This window comes from Bos javanicus, chromosome 11 (genome assembly GCF_032452875.1).
Source record: "Bos javanicus breed banteng chromosome 11, ARS-OSU_banteng_1.0, whole genome shotgun sequence".
Taxonomy (NCBI): domain Eukaryota; kingdom Metazoa; phylum Chordata; class Mammalia; order Artiodactyla; family Bovidae; genus Bos; species Bos javanicus.
In genome coordinates, this window is record NC_083878.1 from 36,608,228 (window position 1) to 36,630,899 (window position 22,672).

Consider the following 22,672-nt stretch of genomic DNA (forward strand, 5'->3'; position numbering starts at 1 on the left):
TTTTAATATATGAAATATGTCATGAGCCTTCTACTTAGTAGAAATACCTCAGCTACCATACCATGATAAGGAACTCTCCCCTCAAGAATTGAGTCATAGTTCTAGAAGAGCACTCTTCAGTCATTAGGAAGACAAAATTGCTCCTGTGATGTGGAAAGTGAGTTCTTTTCTTTTCAACAAAGGCTCATCCATAGTTGCTTGTGAAGGTAAACTTGGACTTCCACCTCTTTCTAAACAGTTAACCTTGGGGTTCACTCCGTCACTAAAGATCTGATAAGTACAGAGTTGTACATTTAGGAATGACTCTCCCTAATTTTATTTTCTTTCACTTTTTTGGCCATTGCTTCACAACTTTCAGGACCTTAGTTCCCCAAGCAGACCTTGAATCTGTGCCCTTAGCAGTTCTAACCACTGGACCACTAGGGAATTCCCTCTCCCTAATTTTATGTCTCGCTTTAAAAAAACTTTTTGTGATAGTAAAACCTATATAACAAAATTTACCATTGCAACCATTTTCTCTTTTTTTTTGGCTGTGCTGAGTATTAGTTAAAGCATGTAGGATCTAGTTCCCTGACCAGAGATCGAACCTGGGCCCACCCTGTTTGGGGAGCACAGAGTCTTAGCCTCTAGACCACTAGGGAAGTCCCACCATTGCAACCATTTTTAAGTGTATAGTCCAGTGTCATTAAGTGTATTCACATATCTTTCTTTTTTAAAAAAGAGGTCTTTAGCTTAAATCTGCACATGTGTGTGTGTGTGCTCAGTTGTGTATGACTCTTAGCTTGCCACCCGCACAGACGGTAGCCTACCAGGCTCCTCTGTCCATGGAATTTTCCAGGCAAGAATACTGGAGTGTATTACCATTTCCTTCTCCAGGATATCTTCCAAACCCAAGGATCAACCCCACGTCTCTTGTGTTTCTTCTATTGGCAGGAAGATTCTTTACCACTACACCACCTGGGAAGCCTGTAAGTCTGCATAATTGTTGCCAAATCTCTGTAAATAATTAGTGCAGACACTGACAAGGAAGTGACAGACTTGCCCCTGGCGTTTTCAGGAAGTGCACCTTTGCAGCTTGTGAGAGAGCACCCCATACCAGGCAAGAGTGGGTGCACCTCAGGGCTCAGCAAGAAGCAAGAGGGAAACAGGACAGAGGTTTCCTTGAGATTCTGCATGTGTCACTCTTTGGATAGGTTAGAAATAATGAGCTGATTAGTGCCATCCGCACACTAAGTCGCTTCAGTCTTATACAACTCTTTGCAACCCAGTGGGCTGTAGCCTGCCAGGCTTCTCTGTCCATGGGGATTTTCCAGGCAAGAATACTGGAGTGGGTTGCCATCCTCCAGGGGATCTTCCCAACCCAGGGATTGAAACTTTGTGTCTTATGTCTCCTGCATTGGCAGGTGAGTTCTTTAACATTAGCGCCACCTGGAAGCCCAGTCCTCTGTAAATCCTTCTAACAAAGATTGCCTCCCCTCCTCACTTACCTTAGTCAGTTATCTCTATTTCTTCCCTGTTTTATTCTTTTTGTCTGTTGGTTTTCTATCTATATATAAACTAGCTAAGTGTCTCCTATTTTAATAAAACATAGAAACCAATCCAACCAAACAAAACCCTCTCATCAAAATATTCCCTCGATTGCCTCATATTCTAACTTCTTTTGTGTGTATTCTTTTTAATGTAGTTAGAATTTTTCCTTCAAAGCTACACAAGCCAATATGGAAATGGTTTAAAGTGTCAAATTGTGTTCTAAGGCTTTTAACAACAAACAGTCCCTGCCCCTATGCTGCTTCTTACTCCCCAGGAGCAATCACTTACTTTCTACTTTTCACTATATATTTTTTTAAAAAATTCATCTCCACAACTCAGAATAACATGCTTGTTCAGATTTTCCCATCTTTGACCATTGAGAGCTCTTTCAGATTGGTTCCAGTGTCCGTTTTGCTGTCTGAGCCCTTCCTTCCTTTCTGGCACTAGACTTACTCTCTCCAAACTTCTTATATCTTCCCTGCCTGCACCCTAGAATCAGCCATTTATCCAAGAAGCCCTGGTTCCTTCTATTGGAAAATGGTTTTTAGAAACCAAGATCCTGGCACGGGTGTGTGCTCACTGCTATTGGGGAAACACTTCTAGGCTTTCTCAGTGGACAGAGCTAGGAAATATACATACGTATTCCCATGTATACACACATTATGTATACTTATCTATTTCTCTACCATCTATCTACTCAAAGTACATAAATTAGGCATGAGTTTATACTGATGTCCCCAACTCTAACTTATTATCACAGGGCTTAGTCTAGCCTCTCCCTTGTTTATTTTTAACTTTTTCCTTTAACTCTGAGGAACTTAGTTCATATTATCTATTAGTTATCACTTGTTCAACTCTAGTATAGATGTACAGTACTTTCAGAATTCTTATCTGGTATCCCTGTAAGAAACTAATTTGCAGACTATAGTACAGTGTTTATATACAGTCCTTTTAAACTTTAGTTTTAGAGTATCTAGTCTAAATACCATTTTCCAAAGTTACTTTAGGTCAGCTCTTTCCCTATCCCTTTCAGAAAGGTTATGTCATGCGTCTGTAATAGAGTTAGATTTATTTCTCACAGTCTGTATTGCATTCTAGGGTCCTCTAACATCCTAGTTAATTTTCTAAATTTGCATTCGTTAAAGTCCACACTTGGTAGTGTATAGTTCTATGGGTTTTGAAAAATGCATAGTCACATATATACACTACCTCAGAGCCATACAGAACAATCCCATGACTCTAAAAATGGCCTAATCTCTAATTTGACTTTGGATTGCTTTTATCAAATTGCTTTAAAGAGCTGTACAAAACCATATCACACTTATGAGCTACCCTCAACAGGGGCTGTAGAGAGACTTTTGACATAGCCACCTGTAAATGACTAGAGGGGCAGGTTAGAAGATCAGAGTTACTGGGGGATTGATGGGAGCAGGTGGCACCTGGGGACAAGTTAAATTCTAGGGGAAAGCAGAGAGAACAATTCACTGGGCAGCTCTGTTTCTATGGAGGGCTTCAGTCAGAGGGTGAATGTGCTTATTATTAATTCATTGCCTGTCAGCTCCCTTCATCGACTAACCTGTTTGAATGGGTCTGGGCCCTGTAAATATTTTTCCTTTGACATTTGGCACACTGCTTTGTCATAGAGGTCACTGGAGAGAGAAACACACTTGAAGGAGAAAGAGGGATTTCTCTTGGTAGCCTGAAGAGCATGCTTTCTTTTTCACTGCTTAAGTCCTGTAGTGTGTAGCTTTTTCTGTGTGTTTTCTTCAGATCTTGTAAGTAAGTGTGGCTGGGAGCTCCAGACAGTACAACCTTCACTGCAGCCCAGGTTGCTGCTCTGTGTGGGCATGCTGGGACTCATCGAGCTGGCTGTCTAGTGAGCAAGATGCTTAAGCTTTGTCCTGTTGGGAGCTGCTCCGTCCCCAGCCAAATACAGAGATGTGCCAGGTTCCTGTAGAGGGAGGCCCCTCGAGGTCCTGGTCCCAGAAGTGTCCACAGCGGCAGTCCGGCTCCCTCTGTGCACACACCCCTTAGCGTCATCTCACCCGTGCCCCACAGAACCATTCTCCAGGACTGTCCCGACATGGGCACTGAGCATCCCAGGCCTCACCTGCAGTGGCCCGCTGACTCACCTGCCTCCTGACTCTCTGCACCTCTTTCCTTCTGCATACCCAGTCTGCCAACCAGCTCTGGCTGGCCTGTGCCCAGCAGGTTGTTTCTGCTTTCCTGGCAACTTTGGGCCATCTCTGGCTTAGGTAACTTCTCTGCATCAAGTGGACTTTGACCATACCTTCATCAACAAATGCTGAAGTCTGACCTCCTCCAGGTTCCTCTCTGTTGGTTCTTTCCCTCAGCTCTTTGGCACCCTTTAGAGCTCTCATCCCATCTTTATAGTCCCTCTCCTATCATTGCTCAGTAATGCTCTATAGTCAGCTCTTCCTGTTTAAATTACTCTGTGGTTTCTGCTCTTGATCTGATTGTGACTAATTAAAGTCTGCTCGCACAGGGAGAGGACACAGGTGTGCTTGGTCTTTTATTAACTCTCATTTCAAGAAAGAATAAAGCAGTTTCCTGTCAGGAAATTTGATGACGATACTGGCCCAGGTTCTCTAAGTAGAGGATCAAGTGGATATAGGAAGCTTACTTAACCAGTAACTCAAGGCCCCACACCTTAGATCCTAACTTGAAGCTCCAAGTAGAGTTCTGAAAAAGGGAGCTTCCTATATGATAAAGGACACTGATGAGTGCATATTATAACCTGTAACTGATAAAGATTCAAACCATTTGTTAGACTGCCTATAGTGGAATTAGATGAATTATTCTGAGAGCAGTACAGTGAGATGTAAAATTCAGTTTCTTTTTTTGAGCTTGGCACTTAAAAATGGCATAGTAGCCACATAGTTTCTAGATTAGGTATGTATTAATTAAAGAAAAAAAAAAGATTCTTTGCTTCTTTCTGATTCCTGCCAACAATGCATTTCAAAGTTTCTCTTTTAAAGAAAATTTCCTGGGTCTGAAAAGGAAGTTTGAATTCTGCTGACAGACTGTTCTTGCTTTAAATGTATTAAATGTTCTGTTTCTCTTATTTGGCAGATAATGGGTCATTTTAGTTTCTGGATTTTACTTGGCTGTGGTTTGAATACTCTTAACATAGTAATTTTCTTTCTTTCTTTCTTTTGACCTAGAAGTTTCATATTAACGACAAAACAAAAATAAGCACACAACACTTTCTCTTTCATCCCACTGGTTACAGTCAAATCACATGGTCATACCTAGGGAGTCCTTGTGTTCAGCTGAAACTCAAGGGTTCCATTACTGAAAGTAAGAAGTGGATAATTGTTTAGCATTAGCTATAGACACTATACTATATTGCTTCACTAAGCAACTGAGTGGGAGGGGTGGTGTTGAATGGAACTGGTGAGCTAGCCTGGGTCAGAATATTAAGGGGTCTGCTTTGCAGGTTAAAGACTTCTAGCTTTCTTTGGGCGGAGAAGGCAATGGCACCCCACTCCAGTACTCTTGCCTGGAAAATCCCATGAACGGAGGAGCCTGGTAGGCTACAGTCTATGGGGTCGCTAAGAGTCAGACACGACTGAGCGACTTCACTTTCACTTTTCACTTTCATCCATTGGAGAAGGAAATGGCAACCCACTCCAGTGTTCTTGCCTGGAGAATCCCAGGGACGGGGGAGCCTGGTGGGCTGCCCTCTATGGGGTCTCACAGAGTCGGACACGACTGAAGCGACTTAGCAGCAGCAGCAGCAGCAGCTTTCTTTGGGAGTGATGCAGGGAGTCATTGTTTTTATCAGACATGTCGCTTGATGGAATTATTTAAAAACAGCCCTCTGTTGACAGTTCAGAGATGGGTTGATCAGGAGGGAATGGAGATTAGGTCAGCAGGTAGCTAACTTTGCAGGAATTCATCTGAGAGCCAGTGAGGGGCTTAGCCTGGAGCATTGGCAATGGAGAAAGAGATGAGGTGACTAATTCAAGATACGTTTAATCAGTATCGAGATAAGAGTTCATGAAAGTATTGAGGATGTCACTCCAGTTTCAAGCTAGACTCCTGGATTCTGTATTCAGAGGTCCAGGACATGGAACTCTTTCAGCTTAGCCTAGAGGCAGTTTCTACAAGAGAGAAAGTATAACAGTACTATTTCTTCAGTCAGTTCAGTCGCTCAGTCCTGTCTGACTCTTTGAGACCCTGTGAACTACAGCATGCCAGGCTTCCCTGTCCATCACCAACTCCTGGAGCTTACTCAAACCCATGTCCATCAAGTCGGTGATGCCATCCAACCATTTTATCCTCTGTTGTCCCCTTCTCCTCCTGCCTTCAATATTTCCCAGCATCAGGGTCTTTTCCAATGAGTCAGTTCTTCACATCAGGTGGCCAAAGTATTGGAGTTTCAGCTTCAGCATCAGTCCTTCCAAAGAATATTCAGGACTGATTTCCTTTAGCATTGACTGGTTTGATCTCCTTGCTGTCCAAGGGACTCTCAAGAGTCTTCTTCAACACCACAGTTCAAAAGCATCAACTCTTCAGTGCCCAGCTTTCTTTATGGTCCAACTCTCACATCTATCTATGACTACTGGAAAAAGCATAACTTTGACTAGATGGACCTTTGCTGGCAAAGTAATGTCTCTGCTTTGTAATGCACTATCTAGGTTTGTCATAGCTTTTCTTCCAAGGAGCAAGCATCTTTTAATTTCATGGCTGCAGTCACCATCTGCAGTGATTTTGGAGCCTAAGAAAATGAAGTCTGTCACTGTTTCCATTATTTCCCCATTTATTGGTGATGAAATGATGGGACTGGATGCCATGATCTTCATTTTTTGAATGTTGAGTTTTAAGCCAACTTTTTGACTCTCCTCTTTCACTTTCATCAAGAGGCTCTTTAGTTCCTCTTCACTTTCTGCCATAAGGGTGGTGTTATCTGCATATCTGAAGTTATTGATATTTCTCCTGGCAATCATCCAGCCCAGCATTTCTCACGATGTACTCTGCATGTAAGTTAAATAAACAGAATGACAATATACAGCCTTGACGTACTCCTTTCCTGATTTGAAACCAGTCTAGTGTTCCATGTCCAGTTCTAACTGTTGCTTCTTGACCTGCATACAGATTTCTCAGAAGGCAGGTCAGGTGGTCTGGTATTCCCATCTCTTGAAGAATTTTCCACAGTTGGTTGTGAATCCACACAGTCGAAGGCTTTGATGTGTTCTATAAAGCAGAAGTAGATGTTTTTCTGGAACTCTCTTGCTTTTTTGATGATCCAATGGTTGTTGGCAATTTGATCTCTGGTTCCTCTGCCTTTCCTAAAACCAGCTTGAACATCTGGAAGTTCTCCGTTCATGTACTGTTGAGCACTTGCTTGGAGAATTTTGAGCATTGCTTTGCTAGCATGTGAGATGAGTGCAATTGTGCAGTAGTTTGGACATTCTTGGCATTGCTTTTCTTTGGGATTGGAATGAAAACTGACCTTTTCCAGTCCTGTGGCCACTCCTGAGTTTTCCAAATTTGCTGGCATATTGAGTGCAACACTTTTACAGCATCATCTTTGAGGATTTGATATAGCTCAACTGGAATTCCATCACCTCCTCTAGCTTTGATTGTAGTGATGCTTCCTAAGGCCCACTTATTAACCACGCCCTAATTAAAGAGTGAAACTGAGGTTTGCCAATGTTTCTTAAAGATTTCCTTTAATCTTCTTTCCTTTCCTTCTACCACGTCTACAAATCTCTGAAGGTTATGTCTGTAGCAGTTTTGCTCATAAAACAGGTGTATAAATAAGATGAGGTGATTGTCCACATACCTAAAGAAAGAAGGTTCAAATAACTCATCTGAGACTTTTATTGAAAGGATTTGACATCTTTCCCATTGTTTTTTTTTTTTTTCTCCCGTCATTTTTCTGTATGTATCCTCACAGTAATATACTGAGGCAGGAATTACTTTAGAGATAAGAAAGCCAAGCTAAATAAGTTAGGGAGGTTTGTCCAGGAAGTTGTTAGTATTAGCACTCAGACTATCAGTTGTATTCTAATTCTCTGGCTGGTATTCTTTACTTATATATATCTTAACTTTCTCTTTTTCTCAATATAAGAAAAAGCTGACTATACAATAACTAATTTTTTCTTGAATGAGATAACTTCTTTTTTCCTAAATCATCTATCAATAATAAAAATTAAGTATTATTTATAATTCCATTATAATAATATAGATAATAAAATAATAAACATATATCATAATATTTTATTACTTATGAACCATTTTGACATATATTATCCAATTTCAATCTCACAGAAATCCTTGCTAGCTAGGTAGGAAAAGGTACTGCTCTATTTTGCAAATGAAAAATAGAGGCTCAGTAAGGTTAATTGATGCTCCTAAAGACATATAGTTTGTGTGTGGTGGAGGTTGAATTTGAACTCAGGCCTGACTCCAAAACCTGGAACCATTCTCTCCTCCATATACTACATAATAGCCAAAGACATATTAAGCATGTCTGTTATTCAACTAACTATATGCACCCAGAGGTTCATCTGGCAGAGAGAACAAAGCTTCTAAATGTTCCAGGCATGAGTCTAATTCTAAAGTAGAGAAAGAGTGGGCACAAACTCAACTTGAATATGTATTCTATAGCAGGTATTCTGAGAAGCACACAGGCTTCTATATAATACCCTCACAGGTATATAATACCCACACAGGTATACAATACCCTCAAGATATATTACTGTATATATATAGATATATATGTATAGATGTATATATATAAAACATAGATATTATTGTTTTTCTCATTTTATAGACATAGAGACTGAAGCTCAAGGAAGTTAAGTAAATTATCTAAATCCAGAGCCCTCTGATTCCGAAATGTTTGTTTTTCGTGGGTTAATGTAATTAACTTCAAGAGAGGTATCTGTTTGTCAAAGTTCTTCAGAGAACAGGGAAAAGAACTGGCTTTCTTCTACCAGCTTGACCACAGAATGACACCCTGCTTTGAAAAGGATTAGTGTATTATTAGAGAGTAGAACCAGTGTATTGTTACAGAATTCCACTGGTTGAACTAGTCATCTGTTGATCTGATAGGCAGCAAAGAAGACATCACTACTCATGGCCTGGTGACATGGGTAATGTTGTTGTTATTGTTGTTCAGTCGTTAAGTCTGATTTTGCGACTCTATGGATTTAGCCTGTCGGGCTTCTTTGTCCATGGGATTTCCCAGGCAAGGATACTGGAGTGGGTTGCCATTTCCTTCTCCAGGGGATCTTCCTGACCCAGGGATCAAACCCATGTCTCCTGCACTGGCAGGTGGATTCTTTACCACTGAGCCGCCAGGGAAGCCCTGCTTCTGACCTTCTTACCCATGGTCACGGATTCCATTCAAATAAAATGATACATTGTCCCCACAGGCTTGTCAAGTTCAGGTTTGATAGTCTAGTTCAGGTTTGATCACATCCACTAGCAGGGGCATATGTTCACTGAGTTTAACAGAAACACAATTGCCTGTACGACTTACATTTTTCTCTTAAATTTTTTTTTTTTTGCTGAGTATATGCAGTTGAATTCTAGATGGCTAAATGAATATTGAATGGCCCCTCAGGGTATTCTTTGAATGGTGTCTCTCCCTGCATTTATAATGGTGTGTATTTTCAGTGACACGTTTTGGATTTTCTGGAACAGTTTTGGTTTCAAGTTATTTTTTATTTTCCTCCCAAAGTGTTTCTGCTTGTCTGGTCTAGATTTTTTTTTTCATAAAATAGTAAGTATATTGCATGCTGTGCCTGCAGGCGTTTTACTCGCCATCTGTCACCTGTTCTTTGTTTTCCACTAAACTACCTGTTGAGTCCTACATTAAGCATACAAGGAAGCAGTGTCTGACACAAAACTCTCCATACACTGAAAAATGAAATTCCATTTCCAAAATCAAATGGAAATTATCCAAATAATACAGGTAAAATTGCTTTCTAGTGTATCCCCTTCTCCCCTCAGTATATAGGTTGGCTGGCAGGAAAGGCATATGAACTTTAAACTTGGACCATAAACTATACTATTTGATTAATTGATTTCATAAGATAACTAAGCCACCTGCCCCTTGGGGTTTCTGAGTGTTGAAATTTTTCTCACTGTTCTTACATTTGGTTTTCTAGCCATATATCTCATACATTATTTTCCAGCAACAAATTCATACAGTACCAGAGTTTTTTTTTTTTTTGCCAGTTCATAATCATGAGTGAAGAATAGTGGGCGGAGAAAATTGTATTTGCTCCTCAACCACTTTCTTAAAATCAGCAGTTTGCTGAAGTGAGTCTTCACTATAAACACTAAATTTTAATGAATATGTCACCTTTATTGTTCCTCAGAAGGATTTGGTATATAAAATTATCCTCGCTGTGGCAGAATTTACCAGTTAGAAACAGTCGAAGGAGAATATTCATGTAAAGTTTTTTGTTTTTTGGCCATGCCACGTGGTTTACAGGATCTTAGTTCCCTGACAGGAATCAAACCTGGGCTCCAGCAATGAAAGCTCCGAACCACTGAACCGCCAGGGGAGTCCCTAGAATGTTTTTTTAAAAATGAAAAAAAAAAAAAAAAAAGGGTATTGAGTCTGCTGCTGCTGCTACTGCTAAGTCACTTCAGTCGTGTCCGACTCTGTGAGACCCCAGAGACGGCAGCCCACCAGGCTCCCGCGTCTCTGGGATTCTCCAGGCAAGAACACTGGAGTGGGTTGCCATTTCCTTCTCCAATGCATGAACGTGAAAAGTGAAAGTGAAGTCGCTCTGTCGTTTCCGACTCTTAGCGACCCCATGGACTGCAGCCTATGAGGCTCCTCCATCCATGGGATTTTCCAGGCAAGAGTACTGGAGTGGGGTGCCATTGCCTTCTCCATTGAGTCTATGTTTGATTAATTCAATTCTGATAGTTGTTTACTGTCACATAGTCTTCAGAAAAACACATTTTGTTATGCTCAAAGTATATTTACTCTAGATTGTTAATAGGTTCTGAATTTATAAACTTTTTTTTTACTGTAATGTGGGTATATTTGTTGCTAGCAAAAATATGCACAAACCTGTCATTTATAGAATACTGAATGTTTGGCAATTTATAAGGTAAAATATAAGAATTACATCAATTGGGAGGTAGAGCAGAGAAGACCCTAAATGATGTAATGGAGGGTCCTAGAAGGATTAAGGGAGGACCAAGCTAAGACAATGCAGAGTGAGGGAAGCTTTCATCTGGCTATCAAATGCCATATAGAAGTGATGTAGTAAATACAAAGAATAAATGAACACTGAGAGAACAATATTTTAAAATCCTATTTCATGCTTTGGGACATTCACTAATCACACACAGAAACTAGAGGACAATGTTTTCTTCCATTGTGAGTAATATTTGAAGTATTTCACACACAGTCTTTTAAAATTCAAATATTGGTCGCTGAGGGAGACAGGATATATGGAGCAATGAGCTTCTTTAAAAGTCAGCACATGTTGGATCTCTGAAGAGAATCTGAACTAAGTAGAGTGTGGTATTAATGCATGATACAAGTTAAAATATGAATTATCTCTGAATTTATTCTTACTGGTTCTTTTCTTCAGGGCAGTATAAATATTTTAAATCAAAATCATACAAAATATTAAATAACACTACAAAGTTTTATTAAAAAAATGAAAAAGCAGTGCTTTCTGTTTCACCTCTGGGGAGGCTTTTAAATCTTTAGCAGTTTTTCCTGATATAATATGCCTATAGCTATACTGCTATTTCTTGATTTATAAATTTTAGGCTTTATTAACTCCATATGCACATATACTTCCCTTTCCCTATCCTCTTCATATAGGCCTTCCCTGGTGGCTCAAACGGTAAAGCGTCTGCCTACAATGCAGGAGACCCAGGTTCAATCCCTGGGTCAGGAAGATCTCCTGGAGAAGGAAATGGCAACCCACTCCAGTATTTTTGCCCTGGGAAACCCCATGGATGGAGAAGCCTGGTAGGCTACAGTCCATGGGGTCCCAAAGAGTCGGACACGACTTAATATAATCCTCTTAATATAATCCTAATCTAATTTCAAGTTAGTTCAGTATCTAGTATTTACATTATTATGTGCTGCTGCTGCTGCTAAGTTGCTTCAGTTGTGTCCAACTCTGTGCGACCCCAGAGACGGCAGCCCACCAGGCTCCCCTGTCCCTGGGATTCTCCAGACAAGAATGGAGTGGGTTGCCATTTCCTTCTCCAGTGCATGAAAGTGAAAAGTGAAAGTGAAGTCACTCAGTCGTGTCCAACTCTTGGCGACCCCATGGACTGCAGCCCACCAGGCTCCTCCATCCATGGGATTTTCCAGGCAAGAGTACTGGAGTGGGGTGCCATTGCCTTTTCCAACATTATTATGTAAGTGTTGCTTATTAGTAAGCCAATTAAATGTACTTTGACTACTTTTCCTTCATGGTACAGCTGCTTATTTTCCTGGAGTTAAGAATTGCCTAGCTTTTCATCATTTCAGTTTTCTGTTATTCTAACCAAATGTTTAATTAGATTTTTAGAAGCTTATCCATCCTACTTTTAACATTTCAGATCAACTGTTGCTTGTCTCTGTCCTCCTGCTCCTGTCTGGATGGGTTGCCACCTGGACTGTCATCCCAGAACTTTAGTACCTCTAGTAGTTTTAGGTATGACATTGCTTGTTTCCCAGCTTTCATGTTTTCTTCTTTTTTGTTAGGTCCATCATTTTACTGGGACCCCATTCTTCATTAGCTTTCTGAGAAAGGGTGCATGGGTGTGCTTCCTTATATACCGGCCTAGTTGATTGTTACTTAATTCTAGGATGAAAATAGCTTCTCCTCTGAACTGGAAAGGCTTTGCTATGTTGTTTTCTGAGCTCCTCCATTGCTTTAAGAAGTTGATGCCTAGTCTGATTACTGATACTTTTTATGTAATTATCTACTCCCCCAATTCCTTAGAAGTTTTAAGTTTATTCTTAGTACAGTATCCTGATATTTCATTCTGTAACTTGGTGCCTTTTTTAAAAAATTCATTGGGCTGGGTACTTAGTGGGACTTTTAAATCTGAGATTGCCTGTCTAAATTGCAAGTTTTTTTTAAACTCTGGGGTATTTTCCTTGATTTATTTCATGATTTCTTTCCATCTTCCCCACACCCACCCTCCCCACCCCCTGCCTTTTCTCTTTCTGGAGTGCCTGTCAGTCAGATGTTGGACATTCTGTAATGATTGTTTAAATGTCTTATTTTCCCCCTCTTATCCATCTTTTTATCTTTCGGTTTTATTTTTTAGAAGATCTCCTTGCTTTTATCTCCTAACCCTTTAATGGAGCATTTTTGTTTATTTTGCAGCCATATTTTTAATTTCTATTAAATTATTCTTGTTTTGATAATTCCTTTATTAAACCAATCATCCTCATTTTGTTACATGAATGTAATACATTCTTTTATCTCTCTGATGATATAAATTACAGGGGTTTTTTAAACAAAGTTTTGTTCTGTTCCTTGCTTTATCTTTGTTTCCTCTGAGATTTGTTGTTGATGTTGGAAGTTTTCCTCAAATGTCTTGTGTCAGGTGCTGAGTTGCTCAGTGGTGTCCGACTCTTTGTGACCCTATGGACTGTAGCCTGTCAGGCTTCCCTGTCCTTCACTATCGTGTGGAGCTTGCTCAAACTCATGTCCATCGAATTGGTGATGCCATCCAACCATCTCATCCTCTATCATGCCCTTATCCTCCTGCTAACTGCTGCTAAGTCACATAAGTCGTGTCCGACTCTGTGTGACCCCATAGACAGCAGCCCACCAGGCTCCTCCGTCCCTGGGATTCTCCAGGCAAGAACACTGGAGTGGGTTGCCATTTCCTTCTCCAATGCAGGAAAGTGGAAAGTGAAAGGGAAGTCGCTCAGTCGTGTCCGACTCCTAGCAACCCCATGGACTGCAGTCTAGCAGGCTCCTCCGTCCATGGGATTTTCCAGGCAAGAGTACTGGAGTGGGGTACCATTGCCTTCTCCGCCTTATCCTCCTGCTTTCAATCATTTCCAGCATCAGGGTCTTTTCTAATAAGAGTCAGCTCTTTGCATCAGGTGGCCAAAATACTGGAGCTTCAGCTTCAGCATCAGTCCTTCCAATGAATATTCAGGACTGATTTGCTTTAGGATTGACTGGTTTGATCTTGCTGTCCAAGGGACTCTCAAGAGTCTTCTCCAACACCACAGTTCAAAAGCATCAATTCTTCAGTGCTCAGCCTTCTTTATGGTCCAACTCTCACATCCATACATGACTACTGGAAAAAACCATAACTTTGACTACATGGACCTTTGTCAGCAAAGTAATGTCTCTGCTTTTTAATATGCTGTCTAAGTTTGTCATAGCTTTTCTTCCAAGGAGCAAGCGTCTTTTAATTTCATGGCTGCAGTCACCATATACGGTGATTTTGGAGCCCAAGAAAATAAAGTCTCTCACTGTTTCCATTATTTCCCCATCTATTTGCCATGAAGTGATGAGGCCAGATGCAATGATCTTCGTTTTTTTAATGTTGAGTTTTAAGCCAGCATTTTCAGTCTTCTCTTTCACTTTCATCGATAGGCTCTTTAGTTCCTCTTCACTTTCTGCCATAAGGGTGGTGTCATCTACATATCTGAGGTTATTGGTATTTCTGCTGGCAATCTTCATTCCAGCTTGTGCTTCATCCAGCCGGGCATTTCTCACAATGTACTCTGCATATAATTTAAATAAGCAGAGTGACAATATACAGCCTTGATGTAGCCTTTCCCAATTTGGAACCAGTCCGTTGTTCCATGTCTAACTGTTGCTTCTTGACCTGCATAGAGGTTTCACAGGAGGCAGGTAAGGTGGTCTGGTATTCCCATCTCTTTAAGAATTTTCAGAAGCCCCAAATGCCTTGTAGTCATTGGTTAAATACTTATATTTTTAATAATCTAACAGTTTTTTTTTCTAGAGATGAGTAGAGTATATGAATTTATTTGCTGACATCTTTTATATTTACAAGGCAGAATTTTAATCAAGTTCTCTATACACCCGCATTTAATGAGGCACTAAATGCTGTTTTTGCACAGGAAGTGCCCATGCTTCCAAGTGCTTAGCCTTTCTGAACGTCTGCAGGGTAAACTGACTGCCTATTTTTTGGTATCCACCTGTTTGGATACTTTGGCTTTACCTTCTTTTGCTCAACAATGTCTTTACCATTCTTCCATCTGTTTCCTAGCATTAAAAAGTGTTGTTTTTTGGAACTTACCTAGTGGTCTAGTGGTTAAGAATCCGCCTGCTAGTGCAGGAGACATAGGTTTGATCTCTGCTCCAGAAAGGTACCACCTGCCACAGAGAAACTAAACCCATGTGCTACGACTACTGAGCTACCATTCTAGAGCCTGTGAGCCACAACCACTGAGTCCTAGGGCCTGGAGCCTGTGCTCCACAGTAAGAGAATCCACCTTAACCAGAAGCCTGTACACCACAACTAAGAGTAAATCCTGCTCCCCACAACTAGAGAAAGCCCCAGCACAGCCATAAACAAATAAATATATCTTTTTATAAAAATGTTGTTTTTTGTCTGCTGATGTTTATTACCTATTTGCTCTTAAGATTCATACCATTTTTTGATGCAATTTCAGAAAAGAGACAAATACATGTAATTAATGTGTGATACTCAACTAGATGCCCCTTACTAGTTTTTTATTTTAGCAATCTGACTTACTAGATATGAAGATTTCCTTTATGTCTCTGAACTATTAGATTAATAAAAATTAAGTTGGTTTTGATTGGCCAGTGTTATTTTCCTCCTGCCTCTTGTAAGACCAGTTGCCTCATTACTCTGAATGAACTGCCCCTTCTACAATCCAAGTGGTTCTGGTGGGGCTGCTAGTCATAGGACCTCAGCCCCCCGATCACAGGGATGGGTACATGATCTAATCTGGAAAATGGTTTTATTCTTTGGGGAATATGACTCCTGAACAGAAGCAAGTGGAGACAGAATGCTGATGGTGCTGAGTTTTCTTATTGGTGACCCCTATGGCAGAAAGTGAAGAGGAACTAAAAAGCCTCTTGATGGAAGTGAAAGAGGAGAGTGAAAAAGTTGGCTTGCTGCTGCTACTGCTACGTCGCGTCAGTCGTGTCCAACTGTGTGACCCCATAGACGGAAGCCCACCAGGCTCCTCTGTCCCTGGGATTCTCCAGGCAAGAACACTGGAGTGGGTTGCCATTTCCTTCTCCAATGCATGAAAGTGAAAAGTGAAAGTGAAGTCGCTCAGTCGTGTCCAACTCTTAGCGACCCCATGGACTGCAGCCTAGCAGGCTCCTCCGTCCATGGGATTTTCCAGGCAAGAGTACTGGAGTGGGGTGCCATCGCCTTCTCCAAGCTCAACATTCAGAAAACGAAGATCATGGCATCTAGTCCCATCACTTCATGGGAAATAGATGGGGAAACAGTGGAAACAGTGTCAGACTTTATTTTTTTGGCCTCCACAGTCACTGCAGATGGTGACTACAGCCATGAAATTAAAAGACGCTTACTCCTTGGAAGGAAAGTTATGACCAACTTAGATAGCATATTCAAAAGCAGAGACATTAGTTTGCCAACAAAGGTCCGTCTAGTCAAGGCTATGGTTTTTCCAGTGGTCATGTATGGATGTGAGAGTTGGACTGTGAAGAAAGCTGAGCGCTGAAGAATTGATGCTTTTGAACTGTGGTATTGGAGAAGACTCTTGAGAGTCCCTTGGACTGCAAGGAGATTCAATCAGTCCATTCTGAAGGAGATCAGTCCTGAGTGTTCATTGGAAGGACTGATGCTGAAGCTGAAACTCCAATATTTTGGCCACCTCATGCGAAGAGTTGACTCATTGGAAAGGACCCTGATGCTGGGAGGGATTGGGGGCAAGAGGAGAAGGGGATGACAGAGGATGAGATGGCTGGATGGTATCACCCACTCGATGGACATGAGTGTGGGTAAACTCTGGGAGTTGGTGATGGACAGGGAGGCCTGGCGTGCTGTGATTCATGGGGTCGCAAAGAGTCGACATGACTGAGCTACTGAACTGAACTGAGAGGAATGGTCTCATTATATAAGCCTGGGTCCTTCATTGGGCATCATTAAAAACCAACTCTGATTAACTTCAGCAGGAAAGGGATTTAATGGGACCATTTTGGGTAGTTTGTGAAGTTTATGAGGTTTTTGAACCTGATTTTAGAGCCTACTCAGAAAATAATCAATTACCAAGTCTATTTGTTTCCTACTGCTGCTGTAACAAATTACCACAGATGCAGTGGTTTAAAACAGCACACATTATTTTCTTACAGTTCTGGATGTTGCAAGTGTAAAGCAAGAGCTGTTCTTTCTGGAGTCTTCAGGAAATAATCTGTTTTCTCGCCCCTTTTCAGCTTCTAGAGGCTGTCCTTCACATCCCTCCAACCTCTTGATTTTGTCAACACATCTCTCTCTCTCTGATCCCCTGCTTCCCTCTTATGAGGATTCTTGAAATTACATTAGGCCCACCCAAGTAATCCTGGATTATAATCTCCATTTCAAGAGCCTTAGGTCACATCTTCAAAGTTCCTTGTACCGTGTAAGATAACATGTTCATAGGTTCCAGGAAGTAGGACATAACCATTATTCAGCCCACCACCCCAACGAAGGCTCAACAGCCAAGAACGCAGCTGGGTTACAGCACAGGACAATCTTGAATCCTCACTGCTCCCAACATTGAGTATGCACAAACAGTGCTGTCCACTGGGGCCCCAGAGCTGCCCTGATTCGTCTTCTGCTCAAGTGGGGGCACTGATTACTTTTAATTTATCATCCAATATCCATTCTCGTCTATTCTCTAATAGACTTTTCATCTCTTCCCATAAGCACCCAGAATAAACACTTTCCCAGTCTTCCTGCAGCTAGGCATATCCATGTGACTGTAAGTTTTGGATGATGAGGTTTAAGTGAAATTGTCTTGTGGCAGTTTCTGAGAACCTTCCTTAGAAGATAGTTGAGATCTGCCTGGTTCTTCATTCCTTCTTGCATTCTGCTGCCACCTTGGACCATGAGAGCAGGGGCCACACCCTAAGGATGGCAGAGAGTGAATTGAATGAGCCTAGGTCCCAGGGGACTTCATGGAGCCGAGGTGCTATACCCACTCTGGACTTCTTGCTGCCAGGCTCAGTTTCTGTGAGACAGAATTTTATCTGTTTAAACCACTGTTACTTCGGGTTTTCTATTATGTTTAGTGGAACTTAATTTTAAATGATATACTGAGGTTTTCTTATTCAGCTCTTTCTTCTGTTGGGTGAGCTGCTCCCATATCTTGCTCATAACTTTTTCCCCTTAAGTTAGAAGGATTTTGTTTCTGGGCCTGCTGGAAGGAACTGTACCAGCCAAAGGAAGGTTTAGAATGTTACAATGCTGATAGCATCACAGTGTTACTATCACAGTCAGAAAACTGATTGCTGAGTCCTCTAGCCCAGTAATTCTCTGTAACAGAGAAGATACTATATGCCCTTATGGCATTTTGGAAACTTGTAGACCCATTTTGTCTTGTTAAAATGCTAAAATAATTGGAGGATGCACTGGCATTTCATGGGCTGGGACCAGAGGTATTTTGCAATGTAGAAGACTAACCCATACATCAAAAAATTATTCTGTGAATTGGATGAGACTTTGAAATGTTCTGTGGGAATATTTCATGTAGGTATAAAATTTGCAAGTATCTGTGCCTAGAACCCAGCTCCATTTTACATAAAGTTCTAAGTAGTTTTTCCATATTTTAAAGATCACTGAATTTTCCAGGTATGTAATTACTGTGTAAGCCAAGAGAAGATTGTACATTGTTGCTGGGGATCTTTACCAAGAGTCATTCTCTGTTTTGAAAATCATGTGCCTGACAACGGTGCTGCTCATGGCATTTGAGTCTCCAGTACAACATGATCTGCATTTGTGGTTGTTACATCATAGTGATTCTGCCCGCTGGTGTAAATCTCTGAGTGCCTAAGGGTTTACATGCTGATATATATTACTTTGTTGTATTTTGTTTATCATTTATTTTATAACTAGAGTATTACATTGGTTTAAAAATATTTTGTATAAATAATATTACCTATGTGTCTGTTTCAGGACCTCAGAGGCAGCATTATAAACCTGTGTTATAAAGAGGGAGCATCGGGTCTAGTAGAGCCTGGCCAATAAAAACAAGCACAATCCACTACTGGAAGCAGTGTTAGGGGATGCTGAGCCTGTTTCCCGAAGGTTGGCATGAGTTCTTTGGACCTGGGAAAGAGCTGAGCCTTGAAGGATTCCCTTGATAAGGCTCAGGGGCTTCTCTAGACACCTCTTACTAGCCCTCTACATTACCTTGACTCTGACCACCAGATTATTACTTCCTCCAACACGTTACTTTGTAACTGACCTTGAAAACCAGCCATCTCTGTTCAGCCTCTGAATCACCTCCTCCTTGACATTGGAAATCAGTAGTTTTAGATGCTGAATCCAGATAAACCTCTATAGAGAAAGTAAATCTGGTTTCACTTTTACTTCCTGTACAGGATATCATTAGCATATTTTCCATATGAATAGCGACTGTTGGGTACCATATGTTATCCACCATATGGTCTTATGCCCGTTTCAAGGCATAGTTTAATATAGCACAAAGGCAAAAAGGTTTAAACTGAAATGCTTGCTGTGCATTGTGGTTTGAACTTTTTGATAATCAAGAAGCCTGAGTAAATTAGCTTTTTTTTGTCTGTTTCATAGAATGAGCTCTCAATAAATTACCTGGAAAAATTAACTGAACAGGAGAAACTTTAGGCAAAATAAAAGTAAATTATTAGTATTTTATCTCAATCTAAGCAGGACTTCAGAGATTTTGCAATTACATGCCATTTTACTAGGTGGACAAAGAAGAAACTGGGAAAAGTCTGGTTGACCAGAAGAAGGAAGGCATAACTTCCCTATTCACTTTATTAAAGGCTCAAGAATTAGGCTCTTTCCCGTATTAAAGAAACTTTCAATATATCCCATATTGAAGACACTTCCTTTAATTAGAGATTTACTGAGGCCCTTTTGAGTTCTAGGCTTTCCTGACAGTTCAGTTGGTAAAGAATCCGCCTGCAATGCAAGAGATCCCTGTTTGACTCCTGGGTCGAAAAGATCCTCAGGAGAAAGGATAGGCTACCCACTCCAGCATTCTTGGGTTTCCTTTGTGGCTCAGCTGGTAAAGGATCCACCTGTAATACAGGAGATCTGGGTTTGATCCCTGGGTTGGGAAGATCCCCTGGAGAAGGGAATGGCAACCCACTCCAGTATTCTTGCCTGGATAATTCCACGGACAGACCATGGGATCACACAGAGTCTAACATGACTGAACAAGTAACATTTGCTCATGACTGAGCAAGTAACTTTTGTGTTTTAGGTACTGTTAGGTAGTTAGAACAGGAAAAAGTAGTCCAAAATGGTGGTGGCTTAGGGAAAAGCCCATGAAAATGGAACAAAGGAAAATCCATAGACTGGAGTGAGAACTTCAGGTGAAACAAACATGCCCCCTTCTTGGCCAGCCCAATTTGCATACGCTTAAGGCAGGGAGGAAACAAATGTATAAAAGGAGGAAGCCGAGATGGATTGAGGCCTCTCCTTTGGGGTTAGCCCACCCTCACGCTTTGAGGGTGTACCTTCCTTTGCTTGTGAATAGAACTCTGAGCTCTAACTGAGCTGTAACACTGGTCCGTCATTTCAAATTTTTGCTGCGGCGAGACAGAACCAAGGAAATTACATACTCCCCCGACATACCTGATGCCGTGACCCCGATGTAACCTGGCTGAAACAACCTTGGCTTGGCCCTCACAAGGCAGAGGCCAAGTACAGCAGAAGCCCAACTTGGTGAAAGTTCACGTGGTGAAAGCTGAACGCAAAGGAAACCCAGTGCAGTGGAACTGACAAAAAGCCCAGCATGCTGGAAACCAGGACAGCAAAAACAAACTTGGCAGAAAGCTCATACAAGCTCAGTCTCAGATTCCAGAAGACCTCCGGTTAAGGTAGGAGGTTCTTGCCCCTATGGTTGGAAGTACATATAGCTAATAAAATCTTAATTCCTTTACAGTCTCTCATCTCTTGTTTCCTCGAACCCCCTGTGAACAGGCAAGTGGCAGTGGGTGCAATTGAGGGATTCTGGCAGGGGTTACTCCCCAGTGTGTCCCAAAGATTCTATTATCTGCTGTGCCTTAGCAGCTGTTGCCCAAGCAGATGAGGGTTCTTCTGTCCTTAATCTTTGTGCCAAGGATCAAGCCAATGAAAACTGTGAGCACAGGTCAGGTATTTAGCAGATTGTATGGCAGGTTATCCAACCAGTCCACTCTGAAGGAGATCAGCCCTGGGATTTCCTTGGAAGGAATGATGCTAAAGCTGAAACTCCAGTACTTTGGCCACCTCATGCGAAGAGTTGACTCATTGGAAAAGACTCTGATGCTGGGAGGGATTGGGGGCAGGAGGAGAAGGGGATGACAGAGGATGAGATGGCTGGATGGAATCACTGACTCGATGGACGTGAGTCTGAGTGAACTCTGGGAGTTGGTGATGGACAGGGAGGCCTGGCGTGCTGCAATTCATGGGGTCGCAAAGAATCGGACAGGACTGAGTGACTGAACTGAACTGATGGCAGGTTATGAAGGGGATTCCTCAGCACATTTTTCCTACTGCTTTTTCCTCCTGTCCTTCAGCTCCTCTCTCCATCTATGCCATTGTTTGATTGGGCAGGTCATCATCTTTCCATTTCTGAAAGTTGTATTTGAAACAATTTACCTAAGATTGGGACTCAAACACACGTGGTAGGAACTCTGTACTATGCTTAGTCACTCAGTCATATCTGACTGGGACTTGAGCCCAGCCGAAACCCACAGTGCCTGGTTTTGGGACCTAATGAAGCTCAGGTTCTTGATGTCTCATTGCAAAAAGAATTCAGTGAAACACAAAGCTATAGGTAAGAGGTGGATTTGTTCAGATTCAGACAGAAGCACACCCCACAGAGTGTGGGCCATTGCAGAGGGCGAGTACGGTGGCCATGAAATGTGGTTTGGTTAGTTTTTGTGAGCTGGGTGATTTCATATGCTAATGAGTGGGAGGATCATTCCAACTCCTTGGTCTTGTGATAGTACCTTGGAACTGTCATAACTACCACACAATTGCACTCATCTCACACGCTAGCGAAGTAATGCTCAAAATTCTCCAAGCCAGGCTTCAACAATACGTGAACTGTGAACTTCCAGATGTTCAAGCTGGTTTTAGAAAAGGCAGAGGAACCAGAGATAAAATTGCTAATATCCGTTGGATCATTGAAAAAGTGAGAGAGTTCCAGAAAAACATCTACTTCTGCTTTATTGACTACGCCAAAGCCTTTGACTGTGTGGATCACAACACGCTATGGAAAATTCTTCCAGAAATGGAAATACCAGACCACCTGATCTACCTCCTGAGAAATCTGTATGCAGGTCAAGAAGCAACAGTTAGAACTGGACATGGAACAAAGACTGGTTCTAAATCAGGAAAGGAGTACATCAAGGCTGCATATTGTCACCCTGTTTATTTAACTTATATGCAGAGTACATCATGAGAAACACCAGGCTGGATGAAGCAAAGGTGGAATCAAGATTGCTGGGAGAAATATCAATAACCTCAGATATGCAGATGACACCACCCTTATGGCAGAAAGCAAAGAAGAACTAAAGAGCCTCTTGTTGAAGGTGAAAGAGGAGAGTGAAAAAGTTGGCTTAAAACCCAACATTCAGAAAACTAAGATCATGGCATCCAGGCCCATCACTTCATGCCAAATAGATGGGGAAACAGTGGAAACAGTGACAGACATTATTTTTTGAGGGGCTCCAAAATCACTGCAGATGGTGACTGTAGCCATGAAATTAAAGGGTGCTTGCTCCTTGGAAGAAAAGTTATGACCAACCTAGACAGCATATTAAAAAGCAGAGGCATTACTTTGCCAAAAAAGGTCTGTCTAGTCAAAGTTATGGTTTTTCCAGTAGTCATGTATGGATGTGAGAGTTGGACTATAAAGAAAGCTGAGCACTGAAGAATTGATGCTTTTGAACTATGGTGTTCTAGAAGACTCTTGAGAGTCCCTTGGACTGCAAGGAGATCCAACCAGTTCATCCTA

The 22,672-nt window shown here is 41.5% G+C and overlaps 1 long non-coding RNA gene and 1 other non-coding gene across 2 annotated transcripts in view; both read left to right on the plus strand.

The window, feature by feature from the left end:
- Positions 1–19,248, plus strand: part of LOC133257012 (uncharacterized) — a 45,574-nt gene extending 26,326 nt beyond the window's left edge. Inside the window, exon 3 of the long non-coding RNA XR_009739368.1 lies at positions 18,634–19,248. This is a non-coding gene — a long non-coding RNA (uncharacterized LOC133257012). The remainder of the gene's footprint in view (positions 1–18,633) is intronic.
- Positions 11,370–11,442, plus strand: TRNAC-ACA (transfer RNA cysteine (anticodon ACA)). The gene has a single exon. It is a non-coding gene; the product is annotated as a tRNA-Cys (tRNA).
- Positions 19,249–22,672: the final 3,424 nt, after the last annotated feature.